The 23720-nt window shown below is 38.4% G+C and overlaps 1 protein-coding gene across 4 annotated transcripts in view; it reads left to right on the top strand.

Annotated features, from left to right (window-relative positions):
- RAB11FIP4 (RAB11 family interacting protein 4) overlaps positions 1-23720 on the top strand; it is a 184345-nt gene that overhangs the window by 123439 nt on the left and 37186 nt on the right. Inside the window, exon 1 of one of the 4 annotated variants that reach the window (XM_026711131.2) lies at positions 15650-15827. The exons of 1 other annotated variant lie outside the window; for it this stretch is intronic. The gene's annotated coding sequence lies outside the window, so the exon portion shown is untranslated. Of the gene's footprint in view, positions 1-15649; positions 15828-15953; positions 16183-21257; positions 21282-23720 lie in introns of those variants that run through there. 2 more of the 4 variants (XM_087925137.1, XM_087925135.1) reach the window with 2 other exon arrangements.

Raw genomic sequence — 23720 nt, 5'->3', positions numbered from 1 at the left:
TATATATATATATATATATATATACACACACACACACACACACACATATACATATACATATACATATATATATATACATTTTACAGCGTATATTGAGCAATGGTTACCTTTTTTTTTCTTTACCTTTATCATTGACGTGATCTTCCTTGTTAGAATAACTCCTTCGTTCTTTTAATGTTTTAATATCTCTATATAGTTTATAATTAAATGCACGTCTTCTGTCATTTCCATAACTTATCCAAATATCAAATATTACCTTTTCTTTAACCAATCATACCAAATGTTCCATATTTCATAATAGTCACTATCTTGTTTATTTTTTAACAATTTGGTTAGGCTATCCATCTCAGCACATTCATGTATTTTTTTTAATTACCATATCCTCTGAAGGAATAAAAGACCATTTCCAGTTTTGTGTGTAGGTTATTCTGGCTGCAGTTATGATGTGCAAAATTAAATATTGATATTTTTTCTCCATGTTTAAATCTATCATACTTAGCAGAAAGGTTTCGGGTTCAAGTTTTAAATTTTGTTTTGTTATATTTAAAATCCAATTTCTAATATTTCTCCAAAACTTCTGAGCACATGGGCAAGTCTACCACATGTGAAAATACATTCCTTGTGCGTAGTTACATTTCCAACAGTTGGGTGATAGGCTGGGGAACATCTTAGCCAGTCTTGTAGGAGGTAAGTGCCAGCGATGAACCATTTTATATAAGTTTTCTTTATACGAGACTGACATGGTTAATTTGTAATTTGTTTGCCAGATGTGTTCCCACTTATCTAATTCAATACTATGACCCCCGTTTTTAGCCCAAATTATCATAGATTCTGTAACTATTTCTTCTTTTAATTTGTAATCCAAAAGATATTTATATGTTTTCCTAATTGTTTTCTTTTCCTCTCCTAGCCATATTTTATCTAATTCTGGTGGGGTCATATTAAAGCCAAATTGTTCTCTATCTTTTTTATAGTGGGTTTGTATTTGTGCAAAGGGCCACCATGCTATCTCCTTTCCTTGAATTTGTATTTGGTTCCTATTTTTAAGCTCTCCAGTATCATACAGTAAATCTTTATACCTGACAATATTTTCATAATCCAATAGATTTGGATATTTGACTGCTTCCAATGTAGATAGCCACAATGGAACCTTTGGGTAGTGTTTTTTTTTTAAATCTTTTCCCAGATATTGAACAACACATTTCTTACATGGTGCCTTTGGAAATACGAATGTTGTTTAGATTTTCCATCCCACATGAAGGCGTGCCAGCCAAGTTGGAGATCAAAACCTTCTAACACTAATAACCTTCTATTTTCTAATTTAACCCAATCCTTAAGCCAGTTTACTATAGCAGCATCATAATATAATTCAAAATCTGGAAGGCCAAATCCTCCTTTTTTCTTGGCATCCTGTAATAACTTATATTTCACTTTGGGTTTTTTCCTCTGCCATATAAATTTAGATATACATTTCTTTAATTCTACAAAAAAATTCTTTTCCAACTTGACTGGCACTGTCTGAAACAGGAACAACAGTTTTGGCAAAATATTCATTTTTACTGTCGCAATACGTCCCAATAGCGATAACTGCAATTTGGCCCAATTATCTAAATCTTTAACTATTTGCGTTATTAACTTATCATAGTTATCTTTTTTAATTGACGAATATCTAGCAGTCAACCAGATCCCTAAGTATTTTACTTTATTTACCACCTGCATACCTAATTTATTTGCTAGTTCTTCCTTCTGCTCCTTTGTACAGTTTTTTGTTAACACTTTTGTTTTTTCTTTGTTAATTTTTAACCCTGCCACCTTTCCATATTCTTCTATTTCTCTTAGTAGCATAGGGCTCGTTTCTAAGGGTTCTTCTAATATAAATGCCATATCATCGGCAAGTGCCTGGAGTTAATATTCCTCTTTTTTTAATTTTTAGTCCACTAAGCTCTTGATTTTGCCTAATTTGTGCTAAGATAGTCTCTTCTGCCAATATATACAGTAGAGGAGCTAGGGGGCAGCCTTGTCTTACTCCCTTATTTATCTTTATGGTTTCTGTATTTTCCCCATTTATTAATATTTTTGCGGTTTGCATGTTATAAATTGTCTTAATAAATCCTATAAAATTTTCACCAAATTTCATGCCTATCAGTTGTTTAATAAGGAAGTTCCAATTCAGGTTGTCAAAAGCCTTCTGGGCATCTAAAAATATCAATGCCATTGTTTTGGTTGAGTGTACTTCATAATATTCTAATATATCCATAATGGTTCTTGTATTTGTTTTTATTTGCTTATGGGGTAGGAAGCCATTCTGATCAGTGTGGATAATTCTACTTAATACTGTCTTTAATCTTTCCGCCAATATTGTAGCCATTATTTTGTAATCTACATTTAAAAGTGATATTGGTCTACAGTTATGAATTTTTTGTGGGTCTGATTGTTCTTTATAAATAAGGGTAATACATGCTTCCAACCATGATTTAGGCATGTTAGCATTCTCCAGGGCTTCATTGTACAAATCCACCAATATCTCCTCTATTGTTTCTTGGAATTCCTTGTAGAATTCCAAAGGAATTCCATCTGGGCCAGGGGTCTTATTTGCTTTTTGTGTTCCAATTGCCTTCCTAATGTCTTCTATAGATATTTTATTATTCAAATTTTGTTTCTCTTCATCAGTAATTTTGGGCAAGTTCTTTTCATTCAAATATTGATCAATAGATTCTTCTGGTATTTCTTCCTGTTTATACAATTTTATAAAAACTCCTTAGCAATTTCTTTCTTTTCTTGGGTCTGCCTGCATAATTTCCCTTCCTGATCTTGGAGAGCTACGATCGTTCTATTTTCTTGTTCTTTTTTAATTTTATGGGCTAACCACCTCACCAGCTTATTTGCGTTTTCAAAATAATTTTGTTTTGCTAATTTAATTTTTTGGGCCAAATCTTCCTGTACATTTAAATTTATTTTATGTTTTATCAGATCAATTTCTTTCTTAATGTTTGAATTGTTTGGGTCCTTTTGTCTACTTATTTCCAAATCTTTCAGTTTCTCCCTCCATATGTTTTGTTGCTGTCTTTTTTCTTTATTCTTTTTAATACTATAAGCAATAGTTAGACCTCTTAGATAGGCTTTGGCCATATCCCAAAGATTCTGTAGAGAGGTATGTTCTCTTTTGTTTATTTCAAAAAATACGTTCAATTCTTTATCATTTCAATATATTCTTTATCTCTTAATATGGTATTGTTAAATGTCCATCTTCCAATTTTTCTCTCTCCTTTCCATTTAATTTGAATGGGATTATAGTCAGCCCATAGATTTGGCAAAATCCCGATCCTTTCAGTATTCTCCGTTAACCCAGGGTCCATCCATATCTGATCTATTCTGGAGCAAGAGTGGTGGGGGTTCAAAAAAAGGTATATTGTTTTTTATTTGGATTTAATTCTCTCCACACATCTTTCAAGTTACGTTCTCTGACCATATTATAAAAAGACGAAGGGAGTATTCTCCTTTCCTTTTGGGGGGGGGGGGAGTTTTATAATCTTTATCTTTGTCTGGGACTGCATTATAGTCTCCTACAATGCATACATTAACATACTCAAATTCTATTATCTTATGGTGACGCCTATTTTAAAAGTCTTTTTGGTTTGTATTCGGGGCATATATTGTGACTAATAACAGCTTTTTCTGATTTACATTTATTTCTATAAAGAGCATTCTCCCTTCTTGATCTTTGTATATTTGTTTATGTTGCAACTAATCCTTTACATATACTACAATACCCCCCCTTTTTTTGTTTGCAAGTGCCGAGTACATTTTACCCAAATTTATATTCTTTAAGAGGTCTGCTTTAGCCAAGAGCAATTTCATCATGCTAAACAAATTGTTCTCATCCCAGACTAATCCTAATTGTGCACAGCTATTCTTGTACTTTGAAGACTTTGGGCTGAATGTGAGTTGGCAGCCCTCTGGCCACACATAATACTCAATGGCCAGAAGAGAGGGTCTAGGGCACATTGCCTATTCTGAAGAGTGAAGCACGGAGCATAAATTCAGAAGAGGCTCAGCACAAAAGGGTTAAAACAAAAATTGTAGAATAAGGTGATCAGATCTGGGTTGCAAAACTCAACAGTCTTCAAGACCGGAGATGGTTTCCAAATTATTGCAGCATGGGCCATGCAGCTCTGCTTTAGAAGCCCACTCTAGAGGGAGCTTCTTCCTCACTGGGATGAAGGTTGCCACAAGGAGGAAACCATCACTACAGAAATGTCTACTGGACTTGAAGGCTTGGGTTTGGGTGTGTGTGTGTGTGTGGTGTCTCAAATCTTCTGGGTGAAATACCGTAAAGATTTCCAAGTTGTGGGTGGCCCTGCTTCTACAGCCACCATAGCAGCAAGAAAAATAGTAGGTAAAGCTGTAGACAGACAGAGAGCTTTGAAGAAAGGCCTCTCATAAGAGCCATGGTGGAGCAGTGGTTAGAATGCAGTGCTGTGTTGCAGGTTGATTCTGCCCACAGCCTGGAGTTCAATTCTGACTGGCTCAAGGTTGACTCAGCTGTCCATCCTTCTGAAGCCGGTAAAAAGAGGAGCCAGATTGTTGGGGGCAATATGCTGACTCTGTAAACAGCTTAGAGAGGGCTGTGAAGCAGTATATAAGTCTATGTGCTATTGCTATTACTATAATGTCCCAGGGGAAAGATGGATTGTCAGGAGACAAGTGTGCAAAGAAAAACAATTAAACAGTTACCATTCCTAGTGCCCTAGTGTCCAAAGATTGTTCCAGAGACCATTTGGTAGATTTTTTTTTTATATGAGTCCATCAAATGCTCACTTTCATCTAACCTGGTATGTAGGTTCTCATTTAGTTTCTTGTTACAAAAGCCTCCAATTTCAGACAACTGTCACTGGAAACTAAATTCAGCCTGCTGCATTCAACCCAACATTAAATAAAGAACATGGATATAAAAGCAAAGACAGAAATGGTATCATCCTTCTGAGTATGTGTTTCTACTTTAATTTATTCATCTAAATAAATGAAACAGCTGTCTGAAACACATCACTGCCTTCTTTTTCTGTTCTTGCAACTTCAGATGAATCATTTGTAAAAATAATTAAGGCCCTCTTTTTAAAAGATGATACAGTTTATCCCCCCCCCCTTTTTTTACTTTATTTTATCCTCCTGGTGACCATATTGTATATTTTACTGCATGTCTGTGGCGGCAGTCCAGAAGTAGTATAGTAAGACTGCTGTGTAAAGCCATTTAATAGACCTGAAGTATAGTATATTTGCCTCCTAAATATGATTTTGGTGTGAACTAAAGTACTCAGTGGGGATTTTCTTTAACCCATTTGATTCATATTTCAGGCAAATCCAATAAAACATTGTTAATGCTGGTAAAAAGCTAATCTAAGCTGGGGGCAGTTTTGTGTTTTATTGAATTCTGCATATACGATACATCCTTACACATTGGCATGCAATATTTATTTTAGAAGCAAAATGGAAAACTGGGCAACAGTGCTTTGTTTTCTGTCTTAGTAAGAGCAGCTATAAGAAAAATACAAAAATGTGTCAGATAGGGGCGTCTTTTTACTCTGTAGCCCAGTTCAAAGATGTCAGCACATGGTGATAAATCTCAGCTTGTCTATAGTTTCTCCTCCCTCTCTTCCTCCAGACAGAAGAAGAGGAGTTGGTTGAAAGCTTCTATTTTAGGGTTTCAATAAACTGCATTTCCTGTCCAATCCAAGCTTGGGAAAGGTTCATATATTTTTACTGTGGTTAGCTAACATAGGATCCAACCAGGATCAATCAATCTTCGGCCAAACAGATTTTGCAATGTTTCTATTGCTTCTGAAATCTGCAATTCCTGCCTGGGGAGAGAAGAGGGTTCAGCCAAAAGAAAGAAATGTCTCACTTGGAGATTATTCTGCAGCCAAAACACCTTAGGGCTAAAATCAGACCTGATGTTGGATTTATACATCACATCACGTTAGGTCATAATGTCACTCCTTTCTTTTCAGAAATGTGTAATGTCGCTCCTTTCTTTTCAGAAATGTGTACAAATGATGACCACGTAACTGCTAAAATGTATACTTTTTTATTGAAATTTAAAACAGAACAAGTGAAAGAATATATGATAAAGGGGCTGATTTTGGGGGGTTATAATGTACAGATGGAGAAATGGGAAAATACGGGACTAAAAGGTTGAAATTTATACTGTGATATACAGGTAGACTCAGGGGTGGGATTCAATTTTTTTAACAACCGGTTCTGTGGGCGTGGCTAAGTTGGTGGGCGTGGCTTGGTGGTCATGTTATTGACTGGGCATGGCCAACTCAATATCACTTACATCAGGGCATGCATCTCCTCGCCTGGCCTCTCATGACTGTGGGGATGCTGCAACAGTCGTAAGTGTGAAAAATGGTCATAAGTCACTTTTTTCAGTGCCATTGTAACTTTGAATGGTCACTCCACACAAGCAAAGTACCAGCAAAGGAGGGAAAAAAACTCCAGAGATGTTCCTGAGACAGGAAGTCTAGTCCTGCCAAGAATGTAATAAGGGTTAATGGAGAGGCAGTTTCTGTAAGCAACACCAGAATGTTTCCTTCCTGCCTTCCTTACAGGATTAGGCCAGTAATTTCTTCTAACAGCCGGTTCTCAGAACTGCTTAGAATGTTAACAACCGGTTCTAGCAAATAGGTGCGAACTGGTAGAATCCCACCCCTGGGTAGACTTACGACCACATTTGAGCCCAAAATCTCTGTTGTTAAGCAAGACATTTGTTAAGTAAGTTCTGCACCACCTTACGACCTTCCTTGCCCCAGTTGTGAAGTGAATCACTGCAGTTGATAAGTTAGTAACCCAATTGTTAAGTAATTCTGGCTTCTCCAATGACTTTGCTTGTCAGAAGGTTGCAAAAGGGGATCATATAATTTTGGGACACTGCAACCCTCATAAATATGAACCAGTTGCCAAGCACCTGAATTTTGATCACGTGATCGGGGACGCTGCAAAGGTTGTAACTGTGAAAAACAGTCAAAAGTTACTTTTTTTTCCTGTTCTGTTGTAACTTTGAACGGTCACTAAAGGAACTGTTGTAAGTTGAGGACTACCTGTAACTTATGTGGGAAATGTGAAAAACAAGAAGGGGCATTTTATCATGTTTGGTAGTTGTGTAAAAATAAAAACCTAGCAAATTCTGGATTCAAATACATCCACCGAAGAAAGCCTTCTCTGCTGTTGCCCCTGCCTCATGGAAGGCCTTGCCCCCACCCTCCTGGCCCTCTGGAAAAGTGCCAGGATCTGGCTCTGCCAACTGGCATGAGGTGGCATACAACCTAGGGCATAGTTGGTGGCTTCAGGATGTTCCCTCCGTCTTTTATAATTTTTTCAACCTTTGTAGTTCTTAACTTTTTAGCTGTGTTTTAGTATTGTTTTTCATTATGTAGCTTTTTACAGTTTTTTATTTATTAGCCATCCAGTCACTTAGGTGAGATGGGCTGTGTTGAAATTTGATAAATACATGAAAAAAAAACAGAGGAATTTAAAGATCAATTGAGACCAAAGGTTTTTCTTTTGGGACTGTTGGGCAAACAGTTGGAAAAAGTTATGCAACTTCGTTTTTGTGCATGATAACTGCAGCAAGATTGTTGTGTATATAAAGACGGAAAGAGTCAGTGTTATTCACAAAGGAGGAATGGTTTATGAAGAGGATGTGGATGTTTGCAGGATCGGTCCTGCTGCTTCAGCTACTCTCCCTTTGGCATTCCTCCAACAGTCCTGCATGCATCACACCCTACCACCACCCCACCTTAAGTCAGACTCCACAAAATCTGTTCTAAGTAGGCTGGTGGAGAATCTTGAGCAACATTATCCTAACACACCTGAAAGATATAAAATTGGGGAAGGCTGCTTTGACTTTGGATAACAAATTTCTTCTAGTATTCAGCTACCAAAGTGACAATGTTCTGTGACACTTTCGCTATCAGACTGTGTAGGCTTCAGGGATAGGCATGCATATTTATGTGATGGTTTATGTCAACCGTCCCACTGGCTAAGGAACCAGCAGAGGAAGCTCCTGGGACTTCTTTTCACCAAAAGTATAACTTTACTGAAGATTCCATAAGGGTACAGAAGTAGAAAAGCTAATGCATATTATCTGGGAATTATTTTTGTACACCTCTCCAAAAATAACACTTTTTCACATGTACCACACCTCTGTATCATTGGTCTTTTCCATGTCCACACTGGCTGGTGAAGCCAATTTTAAATCTGAAAGTCCACAGTCCTATTGGAGCTTTGAAATTGTCTCAAGAAGATGATCCCTGAAGCATGTTTCACTGCAGTGACATCTCCATTAAAAAGAAGATCGCCATTGCCTTGTTTGAATGCTGCATTATAACAGCTTGTCTCCTAATGACATCCATTCTTTGGGGAGCAATCAGGCCATAAGATTCTGCTAAGCGCATGCGTGCCCATTGTCTTGTTCCTTCCAATGCTCCTCATGGCCCCCTAGCATGGCTCTATTATAGGTGCCAAGGTGAAGCAGATGTCCTATGCTAGCCCAATCCTTGACTGCTATGACATTTTCTTCCCATTGGCAGTGGCACAAAAGAACAACTCACTTGTTGAGACCCTTAACTAAGCAAACTGGGTTCTAAGGAGAAACAGTGTTGCCTGAACACTTAAAAGGAGTTCTGTGAGCACTTTTAAAGGTACTTATGTCTAATAGCCTTTTCCTGCAACAATTTTTTGAGAAAGGGGGATGTTCAACATTGGTACACCTAAAACCACTCCAGGATTGTTATGTCAATCTGAAAACTTTCTTGTATAAATTTCCCCCAAGACATAGGTGTATGATAGATAGATACTGTAGATAGATAGATAGATAGATAGATAGATAGATAGATAGATAGATAGATAGATAGATAGATAGATATTCTCCATCCATCCATCTGGAATCTGTAGAAGCTTGGAATTCAGGCAAATCATCCATCCATAGACACATAGAAATAAACCACATTTACATACCATTCAAAATAAGCAATAAAAAACAACAACATAGGAAGGAAACAAAAAGAATAGAACCCCTCACTTCCCACAGCCAACAAGCCAGACTCAACACCAAACAGATAGAAAACAATATTCTAAATAAGGAACCACTAAAGAGGTAAGCATAACCCCAGCAAATCTTGCAGGGCAAATTCTATATGTAAATTGGCAGATAACCCCACCATCACACTGATGATATATATCTATTTGGGTCATGAAAGATAATGTAAGCAAACAACCAAATTCAGAAAGCACCAGGAACTCCACATCATCTTTCCTCATCTTCAAAGAAAAAAAAGGCAGCACATTTTTGTTGCATTCTGCTGTGTTTCTCTACTCATACCATGTGCAGCTGCTGAGGTTGGCATGCTCACAGTGCTCATTTGGATTTCTCTGCAGATTGTCATACTGTGATACAGCATGAATGATTCACTAAGAAGCAACTGAGCTGTATTCTCCTTTAGTTAAGGCACAGGCCAACATTCCTAGTACTAGCAGTTTGAACAATCAAAACTTGTTAAGAAATAGCTTTCTTTTTTATTGCTACTGCTTTCTCCCAAATTGGACGGGGGGAGAAGGGTATCAGAGGTGTCATTTGTGCAGTTATCTGATCTGTAATTGTTTATGGTGAGTACTAATCAGAATAGAGCTGTTGTTTGGAAGTGCCCTCTGTAGCAAATATTTATTATTTAGCACATTCTTGATACTGTGCGACATCTTACAATAACTTGCTATGTGCACCATCTCCTTTTCCCTTATATTTTTTTCTAAGATAACTGCCCTCCCCAATGTCATTTCAAATGGGTTCCTCTGTTTTGTAATAACTAATTCTTCAACCATGCTGGTACATCAAACCAATCAATCAAAGCTTGGCAAAAGGCAGCCTTCTAGCTATTGTTGAATGCCAATTCCTGTAAATCCTAAGCAATATGATGTTAAGTTCATAATGAATTTATCTATACTTTGTAAATTTAGGCACCTTGTAATCATGGTTTAAATATGCACAATGTATGAACTGAGCTTGAGGGTTTAAAAAAGAAAGCTAGAACAGGAAACTGGATTTATACCAGAACATATTCACTTTGAAATCAGAGTTTGCTTGCAAGAACATAAACCTACCATTATGCCTTATAAGAAAATAGGTTTAAGTGCTGAGTCATAGCTAGATGTCTCACCCACATAAAGAGAAATGAAAAGCGGAATGCATGATACTTATTCACATCCTGATTTTTAATTCAGTGTATCAAACCAATGGAGTTTCTGTATAGACTGCAAATAAATCATAAGAATGAGAACTGTATTTTGGGAATTTATATTATAGTGACCAATGAGATTTTTGAAATGTTACCTTGTAAAAATGAAGGAGTAATCAGGGCTTTGGTGCAATCTAAGGGAAAATAGGTTTCCAATGTCTACAGTTTTATCACATTCATAAACATCAATACATAGAGGCTATAATGGATTGAGAGTTATATTTTTGTAATAAGCTGGATAGATTTCTAACAACCAGATGTCTATACATTCTTAATTATGCAGTTGACATAATAAATTGTATAACCTGATCTGAACAGTTCATGCATTATACACTGATACAGAATATCTGTGAATCTTTCACAAATAAAACATATTTTCAGTCAGGTTCTCAATATTTATTACTTATAGCATACAACTAAGGTCATTGGGACATTTTGCTTTGTTCTGGCTTTCATAATCTAGCAGGATTTAAAATAATGTTAGCTTATCAAACATCTCGAGATGTTTCACATGTAAATGCATTTTCTTAAATAGAAAATGTAATTTATGCTTTGTTTATTTATAACATTGACAAATATTTCAGGGGGAAAAACCCTCTTTAATAATCTAGGGAACAAAATATGTTAGATCTAGGATTTTTTTTAAAAAAAGAAATCCAATTAAAGTGGATGAGGAAAACGAATTGTTTTTATTCTTCTCTACTCTTTGCATGGATCTCGAATTTCATATATATATTTGAACAGCGGAAATGCCTCAAAAGCTTACAGTTGCAAAATAAAATACAATTTTTGGAACGGCAACCTATAAATAATTAGTCTGGGAATTGAAGTCTCAACACATCTGTCACGTTTTCTATGTTTATCTATTTTGATTATTTATTAGCTTCATTTCTAACAAGTTATAAAAGGTGGTAAAGAGTATATAATGAATATACAGAAAGTACCCTCTTCTACTGATGAAACAGCTTCCACCAATTTAACCAAGAGGTGTAATTCCCATTTCCCTGGCATTTCCCCCCCTTTGCATCTCAAATTGTGTTCCATGGGAAGATAATAACTGGATGCAGCTTCAGGATAGCCTCAGCGCAGTCAAAATGTGAAATCAAAAGGAAGCGGGGATGGAACAGCAGTACTATGGAAATGCAGTCCATGCTTACTCATGCTGAAAGAAGCAAAGTCTCCAAAACCACATTCACAATTGTATTAGAAAAAAATAGTTTTATATCAACAGCAACAATAAATCAATTGCTTTGATTACTACAGAATACAATTATCATTTTTTTTTCACAGCCCTATTGAAAAATTCTGCAAGAAAGACACTGAATGGCTTCTTTGGTGAGACACAAAGAGCTAAGTTTCAGTTGTATTCTTGAAGCGTTGAACAAACTTAGTTATTGGGATTACTGTATTTTATATCTCCGTGTGTTATGTGAGCCAATTGGTGTAATTCAGCAAAACATGGTTCGGTCCATTGTGGGTTTATTAAATTAAGAAACTGTGGCCTTTGGACTACAGTTATAACTTGGTATTTTCTGAAAAAAATTTCAGGAAAAGAGTGAAGGACAGAGCACCTTCCCTTCTGAGTCCATTGCCAAGGAGATAAGAGATGATCATCATGAAGGGATTGCAGTTAGGAAGATGCTTTGAAGGATAAAACTTTTATCAGAAAATTTCTGTTTCTCTCATTTTCATTTTATTTTCACTTCCTTTCAAATATGTTTTTGTAGACAAGCAAATTAATGGTTTACACAACAGAAGCCAGAGTTTGAGAAATGCTACCCCGAAAAAGGAAGTTACTGAAAGCAGAAGAATAAAGTGAGGCAGCCCTGGTTGTGCATCAGCACTGAGAAATACAGTGATAACAACTTACACTGATAATGGAGTTTGCCAATTTATAGGCGTAAAGCAGGTTATCATGTAACCAATTTTACAGATTTTTTGTGACAGTGATTAAGCAAATCACCATGGTTACTAAATAAATCAGTGTTCATTAAACACTGCAGTAGTTAAGCGAACCCATTGTTTGCCATGGGGCATTTTTGTCAAAAACCATAAGTAAACATTTGTTTTTGGCAAAAGCATTATAAATTGTGGTCATGTGACCCTAAGATACTACATATGTCCATAATTCAAACTGGTTGCCAAGTGCCCCAAATGCAGTCATGTGACTAGGGGGGAGGATAGTCGGTGGAACTTTGGAACTGGATCACAAGTGGTTTTTGGGGTGTCCATCTTAACTTCAAATGGTCACTAAGTGACCAGTTGTAAATCAAGGACTACCTCTAGAGGCTTGCCCTGAGAACCAATCACCTTTGTTTCACACAGCAGGTCGTCTTTCATGTAAGTACTTTTGATAGCCTAGTACTCCAAAGCTCAGAAAAATGATGATCAGAAATAGGAATCAGCAGGACTTTGGTTCCAAAGTTGAAAAGGAAGAGGAGGCACAGGTGCGCACAGCATACCTGTTTATGCCTCCTTAAAAGCTACATTTCCTGTTTGCATAGTAGTTATGCAATTCCAGGAAAATACATATTTGACTTAGAGGTAACAACATGATTCAGTAACAGGTTCAGAACAGGTGAGGGTGCCTTGCTGGTGGCTCTTTCATTCAATGTGTATTTTCCTAGGGTCGTGTGGCTAAGTAAAGAGAATCAGCCTTCTTCCAAATGCCTTATCAGGTGGAGCACAGAATAGGAATAGGAGTAGAGTAGAGTAGAGTAGAGTAGAGTAGAGTAGAGTAGAGTACAGTAAGTAGAACAGAACAGAACAGAACAGAACAGAATAGAATAGAATAGAATTCTTTATTGGCCAATTATATTTGGACACACAAGAAATTTGTCTTGGTGCAAATGCTTTCAGTGTACATAAAAGAAAAGATACATTCATCAAGAGTCAAGACAACACTTACTGATAGTCATAGGGTACAATAAGCAATCAAATCATACTAGGAAACAGTCAATATAAATCGTAAGGATACAAGCGACAAAGTTACAGTCATACAGTCATAAGTGGGAGGGGATGGGTGATAAGGGGTGATGAGAAGATTAATAGTAATAGTAATGCAGACTTTGTAAATAGTTGGACAGTGTTGAGGAAATTATTTGTTTAGCAAAGTGATGGCGTTTGGGAAAAAACTGTTCTTGTGTCTAGTTGTTCTGGTGTGCAGTGCTCTATAGCGTCGTTTTGAGGGAAGGAGTTGAAACAGTTTATGTCCGGGATGTGAGGGGTCCGTAAATATTTTCACAGCCCTCTTTTTGACTCGTGAAGTATACAGGTCCTTGATTGAAGGCAGGTGGGTAGTAATTGTTTTTTCTGCAGTCCTAATTACTCTCTGGAGTCTGTGTCTTGTTGCAGAACCAAACCAGACAGTTATAGAGGTGCAGATGACTCAATAATTCCTCTGTAGAACATACATATTCAAGCCTGCTGTAAAATATGTTTTACCTTTGAATCCATGCTTCCACTCAAGAACCAAATATTTCAAGTAAAATTGCATTTAACAGAGAACTTGCTTGGCTTCAGGTCTAAGGATCTGGGGTTTAAGTATAGAATGTTTGGATAGTTTTATGGAGTGTTCTTTACTGGAGTGATCCAGTAAAGTGATGAACTTCATAAGGAGTGAGTTTTATCATATATTTGTATGGTAAAACTGATCAGTTATCAGTGATCACTGAATGAGATCACATGTTACGAACAAACCTTAATGTTTTTTTAGCTTGGTTTAGCCTATTCTGTAAACTCAACTTCTGGGATTTCTAGATCATAACATATGGCTTAATATACTGTCCAAATACAGCCAATTGTAGTTAAAAAGCCATGCTTAAACTTACTGTGATTTTGATTAAGGCTATCATGTGGATTTCAATGGCATATGTTAATGTGGCATAAATATTAAGGTGTTAGGCTAGGAGTGGGAAGAGCCAGAATCAAATCCACCCTCCCTTACAGAGGTTCATTGAATTATTTGGGGCCAGTTTTTCTTTTAGCCCACCCTATCTCCCAGAATGGAGATATGTGAGAAAGATCAGGGCAAAGAGATACTGCCTAGGGAACAGTCATTAGGTGAGAGAGGGCATAGCTGACAGTTTCATAATGGACAGAAACCCTCCCTAAGGGTCTAAAGGAGATGGTGGTGGGAGATTTGTATTTTTGGACTTGCAAGATTCTGTTAATATAGCCTTACAATAAAGTAGAATTATCTCATTGGTTGGGTTTACTGTCTGGTGTACCTAGGAAGGTTGACATTCTTTTGGAGAAAAAAACATGTTGCATTTCATCTGAATAAGGAATATGAACTGAATGAAAGGATGTCCAGTGTGGTGGATAGTTGATCTGTCTCAATGAGGCACTTTTTTCTTAATTTAGCAAGGCATTTTATAGAAATAAGTTATTTCCCCTACTGTTCTGAAGAAAAAGAGTGAGAGAAAGTGACTGGCCCAAGGTCATCCAGTTGGCTTTCTGCCCAAGGTGGAACTAGAACTCAGCATCTTCTTGTTTCTAGACTGATGCCTTAACCAAACGTGCTCTCATTGAGATCTATAACAATATAATAAAAAAGAGAGGAAAAAAATAGCTCATTTAACTAGTTTACTCAGACTGCTAAATATGATTTTCTGAGTAAAGTACAGTTGACCGAATTTACACAGTATGCAAACTTAAAATCAAACACCGAAACGCTGTAAGATATCAAGCTGTTTCTTATCACCCAAGTAAAGTAAATGTTGCATCCCGCTGAAACAAAGGCCCCCAATTTTGAATTCAAATCCGAATTATTAAGAACTTTACTGCAGGGAAGTCCAAAGGAGAAGGTCTTGAGAAAGAAAAGAGCTTTTTTTAAAAAAAACAATTCTTCAGAATTTTCCTCTTCCGTCGCAAGCTTGCAAACCGGGTTGAATTTAGCTGTCCATAAACTACCCTCTTATCTTTTACTCCGTCCGAGGAATGAAGAGGCAAAATATAAATGAAACGTTTTGGACCTGCGCTACTACTCAAAACTCAACCCTTATGAGGTAAGCCGGACCTCCCCCTTTAACGCGACTGCCCGGCACCGCAGCCCCCAAAAGACCCAGCTTCGACATGTATCCCTTTTTAAAAGCAGCGAAAGATTTCGACCGCTTTTCCCCAAGGGTCGGCCGGTTAGCGTTACAGCTAAGGCTCCGGTTCCCCGCCGGCCGCAAGCAACGCCGGCCGGCCGGCCTTGACCTCTTTTTCAAGTGATTATTCCCTTTCGACTCCTGGCTCCGCCCCTTTTTGGAATCTTCGCAAACCCCGCCATTGTGAGCTCACCGGGCGGATACAATGAAGCGCTCGGGGCGCTTAGCAACAGGAACCCGCGGGGGGCGTGGCTTTCGCGCAACTACCAACTGTTGCCCAAGGTGGAGAGACGAGCGGGTCGAGGAGCGAGGCGGGCGGGCGAGAGGGGGAGAGAGAGAGAGAGACTGTCGGCTTTCGCCGGCGCTGCGGGCTTGAGCCTCGTCTCGCTCTCCGAGCGGCCGTGGGAGAAGGCGGACGGGAACGTGGCCTCGGCTGCCGAGCCAGGTAAGAAAAAAGGATGGAGGGCAAGAAGAGAAGGCAGGCAGGCCGGCCGGCCGGCATGAATGGGGCGAAGGAGAGGAGGAGTTACGGACGGGCGGAAGAATGAGGGGGAAGAGAAACGCTCCTTTCTTCTTCTCTGACCTGCTGGGAAGTTTGAGGGCGATCGGGGCTGGCTTCGCGCCATCCCTCTTTCCGACGCATCTGGTCCCGGGCAAGCGTCCAGGACTGCACCGACTGTCCGGGCGAGTTTTAGCACCCCCGATCTGGAGGGCGGCGGGGTGGAGGGGCTAGCCCGTTCAACGCCACCACCTTTCGCTGCAGCCTGTTCTGTCGGCCGTGAGAGAAATTGTTCTGCTGGGTACCTCAAGGCATCGGGGAATTAAAAAAAAACTGAAAAGGTTTTTTTTTTAAAAAAATCCTCTTTTTGTTAGCTCTTGGTTAGTTTTCTGACTCGAGGGAGCGGGACGAGGGGTGGGGGCAGAGAATGGTTGAAAACCCAATGCGGCGGCAGCTCATCGTGCAAAGCTGAATATCGGAATGGGGTTTTTTTTGGGGGGGGGGAAGGGTTGCATTATTTTTTATTTCTGAAATTGCGACACGAGTTGGTTTGGAAGAGAAAGTCTGAGAGCGCAGCCTGGGTGTGGAAGGGAGGGAGAGCCCTGATCCGTGACCTTTGGGGGCTGCTTTTGCCGAGTGTGAGGTTTTCTGTTGTTGGGACCCCCTTTGGGGAGGAGGAAAGCGTCCAGGCATTGAAGAGACGCATAATAGCCTCTCCCATCTGCATTTTGATCGTTGGCTGAATGGGCAAAGTTGTATGTGTGAATCGAATAGAACTTTTACAAAGATTCCCCCTACAGTGGCTTTTGGAACGATTCCGGAAAGAAAAATTTAAAATTCGGTAGATCTAAGAATGCGGATGCTTTGAATCTCTCTACTGTACTAGGACAAATATTTTCTTGACAATGCAGGATTGATTTCTTTTAATTTAATGACTACTCTAGACTCACTCTTAGCTGAATAGGGTGGAAATTGCCTTAGTTGCTCTCATCGGATGGTAAAAATAAATCTATGCTGGTATGTATGCTGTATGTTGGAAGGGTGCTGCATTAATTTATGTTTGTGCTATGGGCAGGCATGTTTTATGCATATGCTGTGAGAAATCAAAAGCATTCCTATATATATATATATATATCTCATTAGGGGTTTTTGCCAAACCTGGTAACAGTTAAACAAAGCATTTTGTCCTTATGGCACTGGGGTTTGTTAGTGCTTACAGTTAAAATGGTAAGAAATACTCTATAGAAATAACCTGATAGTTTTCAGCAAGAATGTGTTCTCAAAAACGTTGCTTTGAAGCTGTGTGTGCAGTCATCTATTTTTGTAGCAATACTCACAATGCTTTATAAATTCTGCTTTTTCACATCAGCTGTGTGAGGTATGTCTGCTCAGTATTAGTCAGGTGCATTCTTATTGAGCATGACTGATACATTATTTGAGCCTTCAGTAGCCCGATGCCAGGATGATCCTTACGGTAGTTGATTGGCTTTCCAGTTTAATAGATTATAATTTTATCATACCTATCAATAAACCAGTTGTGGGGGGAATAAAGTAAGAAAGTGGATTGTAACCACATAATAATCAAAAGTGAAACAGGCTGGCTGGGTGGTAAAGCATTTTTGTTGGGTATATATTCTGCAAAAGATTGATGTATTTAACCGTAACCCCTGTGTTTGCAAGGGCTGTTTGACTAGACTTGAGAACGCAGGGATTCTCACTTCCTGGGCTTCCATTTTAGATTTTCAGCCAAGAAATTTTGAAAGCCTAGTTGGCTTATGTAGGGTTGTCATTTCTGTGACGGTCTAAAAATGAAAATGAAACATGAAACTACAGTATAGCTTAATGTTTGACTTGTGGTTGGTGGGAAGTGCTTCTAAGAAACGGGTGAACCTGCCTCACAACATAAAGGTTACATTTCTGCCCAATTGGGAGGTTTAGTCATTTTCTGTGTGACTGTAAATTCTGTTGGCATTTAAAAAAATATTAGATGACTTGCTGGGGATGTTAGTTTAGCGTGCCTAATTTAAATTAGCTTGATCTTATTTTGTATGTCAGTGTTTGGCAGTGAGTGTGTGCCAGTGTGCTGCTTTGTACTGTTGAGTTATGGACAATAATTGTCCTGCTAGGTAGTGGTTGATTCAGCTTACAAAAGCAGCAGAATGGGATTAGGGTGGAGTTGGGTTATTTGGTACATTTTGATGTACGCGCCAAAATGTGACAAATCTAATTGATGCTATCCATGTTTTAGCAAGGAATGCTGAATATAGCAACAGTGTAACTAAGGTTGGTAGCTTAAATGATCGCTTCTCTATATTACTACAAGGCATTATATGAAATTGACTGATTAACTAGATTAACTAGTTATGATGCCATTTGGAGGTCAGTATCCATGTGGTAATGGACATGGCATGTTAAATATAAGAGATGTAAATGCTAAAATTAAAAAAAATGAAATTAAAGAAAAGATATAGATCTAAAATATGTGCTAGAACACAAGGATTTGTGCCAAGTAGATTTTGAGGGCATAGGAAAATAAGATTATGTAGGTTGGTGATAATTGAATGTTATATATTTCAGTACATGGTGATAATAGAAGTAGTCAGCACTTGGTTTGGGGAAAAATTGTGCTACATTTTAATTTGATTGGGACTGAATGGAAAATTATGCTAGGTAACAAACACAAAGTGATAGGTAGGAAGAAGATGAGTAGAAAAAATGCAGATTCAAGAATGAATAAAAATGTGACTGGTGACAATCTGCTTAGAAAAGAGAAAAATGTTAATCTAAAAGCTCATTGAATCAGTTATTTAGGGATGGAAAAAGGATAGGATTAGAGAAGGATGAGGTGCAGCAATGAAGTGAAAGAGGCTATGAATAGGAAAAATGGGGGAAAGGGGATTTAAAAATATAGTTGCAAAGAACATACTCAGGCAGGGTAAGGTATTGATAAGGTTAAAAACACAGAAAATAGAGACCGATTCTAATGGAAATAACATGTTTGGTAAGTGGGCGAAGATAGTTAAACAAGTCCTCAGAAGAGTGAACGGAATTAAAATTATTTGTAATCAAACTGAAGTGGGAGAATATTCAAATAAATATTTTAGGGATGTTTATGGGAACAGTGATCAAAAAGTGGAATTGAAACAATTAGTTTAAGTTTTTGTGTCGACGATGGGAAGGAAATCATAAATATGATAACGTTTGAAAATGGTGAGACTGCTGGCAGAGATTGTAAAAGCTGAAGCAAAGAATACTTTTGTCCTGTGAGGTTCCAGTGTAGCTTATTTAATACAAGTTTGTATCTGGAGGTTCAATCTGTGCCTGATAATCGGAAGAAAGTTTTCTCCCATATGAAAGGCAAAGTAACAAGGGTGAATGCAAAAATTACAGAAGGATCGGTGAAAGTGCTCAGGAAAGAGTTTGGCAGGAATTTCATTGAAAAGCTAAGAGACAAGACAGTCAGCAAAATTTGGGAAATGTAATGTGGCTTCATGCCAAGCAAGGGATGTGTGAAGCAGATACTCACTTTTCCACAGGTCATTGGGAAATACATGAAAGCAACAAGAAAAGGTATTGATGATTGTTGATTTGGAGAAAGTGTAGGATAAAGGCAATTGGCTTAAATCATGACAGTTGTTGAATGTGGTAATAGTGGCGCTTAATGGATGAATTGAAATTGAGCCTGGAGCTGGAGTTTAGTGCCATAAGAAACAATAATTTTTGTTGGATTTCCCGGTATGGCTATTATAGGGCTATAAGTCCAGTGCAATGGCCTAGAGGTGGAGCTCTTGCCTCACAGTCAGGAAGCTGTGAGTTCGATCCTAGGTATAGGCTAATATTTGAAATAGACTCTCCTACTTAAGCACTAAATGACCTTCAAGGTCCCTTCCAAATCTGTTGTTGTTGTTCTATGTTCTATTGCATTTTTCAAATTTGATAAATAACTTTTTGAGGATTTAAATTAAAAAGGCAAAAAAATAAATAAATCTGGCCAGTGCACTAATTGAACCCTCCCCCTTTTTCCAGACTCTTCTGTTAAGCTAATCTTTACGTGGAAATACAAAAGAAAGAGTGAATATTAGGCTTGGTGGGTCAGAGATGGTCTCTTCTGCCCAATACTTTGAGAGCTTCATGTCTCTCTGCCTATGAACTGAACTGAACTGAACTGAACTCCATGTTATGCTACATCTCTTGTTCAGCTTCCTGTTGAATTAGCAAAGTAAATGAACACACCAGACTGAAAATTGGAACCATTCTGCTGCCTTCCTCTTTTTTCTACTGAAAATACTAAATTTCACAAGAGGCTGTGAATGTGGGAGGGATTGCTCTTGTTAGTTCTGCAAAGAAGAGCTGGCTTTCAGTAATGCTTCCTGGAGGGATAGAGTTGCTCCAGTCAAGGTTGTTCCTATCTGGGGTTTGAGAAACAATGACTACTCCTTCACATAGCCAGTCACCCTCTTGATGGTCTGGGTGTCCATTGCGAATTTTTACCTTTCAAAGTCACACATGATATATTCATATGGCTGTAGGTGGTTGAAAGATAGTTGACTTACTGTTAGAAGTGGGAAACATGGAAATGTCTGTATTTCTCTCCTTTTACATACTAGTGTTCTGTCCCCCCCTTTCCTGTGCCCATCTGATGCAAAGTATATTGAAGAAGAAGAAAGTTATAATTAAATATGGGAGGAATTATATTTGTGTTTTGCTGCTTTTTTCTGTTTATTTATATATCAAAACTAGAGACTGCCTATCTCACTCACAGCGCGACTCTCGGCAATGTAAAATTACATTAGGAGGCAATTATATTAGGGGGCAATTTAAACAAGAGTGGAATAATTAAAATTAAGTTAAAAAGGCAGTGTGTGTGGGGGGGGCTTTGAAGTGCCAACCTGTTCCACAGCTCTATGAGCTCTAGCAAGTCAATAGATCTGGATCTTCAAACATTTCCGAAGGGCCAGGAGAGTGGGGGCCCACCTCACCTCAGGCAGGAGAAGGCTCCAAATGGGGAGGCAATGGCAGAGAAGGAAGGCTGCCTTTTTAGACCATGCCAGTTGGAATTTTTTATCTGGTGGGCTGCACAACATACCTTTGCTGCCTGACTGAATGGGATGGGCTGATGCAATGGGGGCAAAGATGGTTCCGTAGGTAGCTTAGGCCCCTGCAATGTAGGGGCTTTAAAAATGATTTTTTTTAAAAAGAGCTGTGGTGGTTCAGTGGTTAAAATGCAGTCCTGCAGGCTGCTTCTGCTGTCTGCAATTTGGCAGTTCGAATCACACCAGGCTCAAGATTGACTCAGCCTTCCATTCTTCCAAGGTCGGTAAAATGAGGATCCAGATTGTTGGGGGCAATATGCTGACTCTCTAAACTGCTTAGAGAGGGCTGTAAAAGCACTGTGAAGAGGTATGAGCTATTGCTATTGCTCTAATGAATACCTTGAATTGGATTTGGAAAAAATAGCCCCAATGCAGTTCTGGCAGTAGAGGTGTTTTCTGCACTGTCTAGGGCACCCAAGATTGCTCACATTGACATTCTCTTCATCTTGCAGTCTGAATAGTTTCCAATCCTTCCAAACATACTTTGTCAATATTCACACTTTATTATAGTCCTTTTACAAATGTCACCTTGCAGTGTGTGAATAAGATGCAAATTAAGTGATAGATTCTGTGAATCTTAAAAGTGCATAGTTCCATCCTTTGTGTCAAGGCAGAAAGCTATAATTAAACATTTAAATAACTTCCAAAAGTTAAGTGACTTGTTAACTTTTGTGAAGGTGCAAAAAATGTGTTAAACAAATGTATGATCACTGGGGCATATTGCTGTAATTTTAAGTCTTAAGTCAGGATAGGTAGATTTTTTTCAGTGAAAATATCTCCATTGAAAATATGTCCATCCATACGCAGTTTGAAATTGGTTTATGTGCATGCACTGTTACAGTTATGATTGTAGCCTGTATGAATAAGTCAACCCATATCAAAAGTATTTGTGGTCTTTGTATCATCTTGCTTGTGTTGAGTTAAAAATCATCATAGGTTTGATATTTAAATTCCTATCCTTTAAGCAACTTGTCTATATATAATTGCGAAAAACTAAAACACACATGATATCAGATGGTATCACCAGATTGACCTTATCTGGAAAGCAGAATCAGTGCCTGATTAGGACTTGGAAACGTATGTTGGTTATTGGAAGAAGGTAATCTCCAAACAATTTCCATATTGTTGCCAAGAAACTTGATTGTTGTTTCCATAGAGTCATCAGGAGTCAAACTTGTCTTCACAATATTTACCTATCAAATATAGACGTTCACTTTTTCTTGTATAGCACTCAGACTTTTATTGAAGCTAAGCTAAGGTGATGTCACAGTACTTACAGCTTGCCCAGGTGAGGTATTCCTGTAGTCTGTCATGGGGATGGATCCAGATTAAGCTTCCTTAAAGTTGAAAGGGCTCTTTTGTAATGTGGGAAGCAAGGGAGTTCTCTTAACAAGTGTTGGGGGGAAAGCCCCCCCCTCCTCTTCAAACTCTTTCATTCTGCTATGATTTCTCAAGTTCTTTTCTTGATGTTTGCAAAGTGGAGTGAGGTGTGAGCTGTTTTGAGCAGTGGTTGAGTGGGAGCAGATGGAGCAAAAACTGGTACCGGTAAATGCCACAGTAAATGCCTCTTCAGAAGCATTTGTTGCAAAACAAAGCTGGGTGTTTTAGCTGGTGGGATGAAAACTAGATAACAGACCTCTGCCTGTGAGTTTTGACTTGGGGAGTGGAATTTTCCTGTGGGAAATCCAATACCATAATCTACTAAGAGCAGCAGACCAAACAAAAAGTTTACCAAGTTGATCAACCATCTGAAGGGAAAAGTAGCAGGTTGTGTCATAGCCACTTAATCAGACTCTTTCTTTGTTGTGGCTCTGATCACATGCCAAGCCCATCTTTTCTCCTCTCCCACAAGTACAGAAATCTGGATTGTGGTGATACTCATCTGATCATGGGCAGAAGAGAGAGAGAGAGAGAAACAATCTCTGTGAAAACCTTTAAGCATCAGAAGTATTGTTGACATCCTTTGGGATTTGGGGGGATCTGAAGGACCTGTTTATAGCAAAGACTGGTAATCTTTTCAGGCCCCAGAGCACCATTGTGTAATCTGCATGATCTCACATAATAGCAAATGCTTTCCCACTAATTGCTCTAAATCAAGTAAAACTTAGACAGTCTCACTGTGTTACAAAGAGACTTGTCCTCTGTTAACTGGGAATGTTTTATGCGGCTCTGGAGCAAACTCAGGGGACACCACTTAAAAAAATTGTGGAAACTTTAGGAAGAGCTTTAAAAGCTTTAGTTTAATAATAGATTTTTTTAAAAAATTGGTTTAATAATAGAAGCATCTCAGTTATTCTCACAGTCAGTCAGAACAACTTTGATGGAGTAGACTATGATATTTTGGACTCCTTCCCTCAAACCCTCTGGATTTAATTAGCCATAATTATTATTTATGAGCCAAATTTGTAGAGCTAACTATCTTACAGAACGTGACTCTGGGTAGTATACAACTGAACCCAAGGCACATAAAAACAAGAAATGTAGAAAATGCAAAGTCCAGATTAAAAAAAATAAAGATTATAAAAAGAAATACACAAACCCTGGGCAAAGAGACAATAAAAATGGCTACCTCAACAATGGAGCCAACTAAACATGTCTTCAGTTTGCTGGCAGCACCAGGCCTGATAATATAACCAGGTCTTGAGGGGCTTCCGGAATGTCAAAGGGATGGAGCCAGTTGAATTTTGGAGGGAAGAATGTTCCATACGATGGACACTCTGGCAGAAAAGAAACATCCTCAGGGACC

The sequence above is a fragment of the Pseudonaja textilis genome, chromosome 2, assembly GCF_049901715.1.
Source record: "Pseudonaja textilis isolate UNSWEBS1 chromosome 2, rPseTex1.2, whole genome shotgun sequence".
Taxonomy (NCBI): domain Eukaryota; kingdom Metazoa; phylum Chordata; class Lepidosauria; order Squamata; family Elapidae; genus Pseudonaja; species Pseudonaja textilis.
Note: the sequence above shows the minus strand (reverse complement) of the source record. Positions and strands in the feature narration are given on the sequence as shown.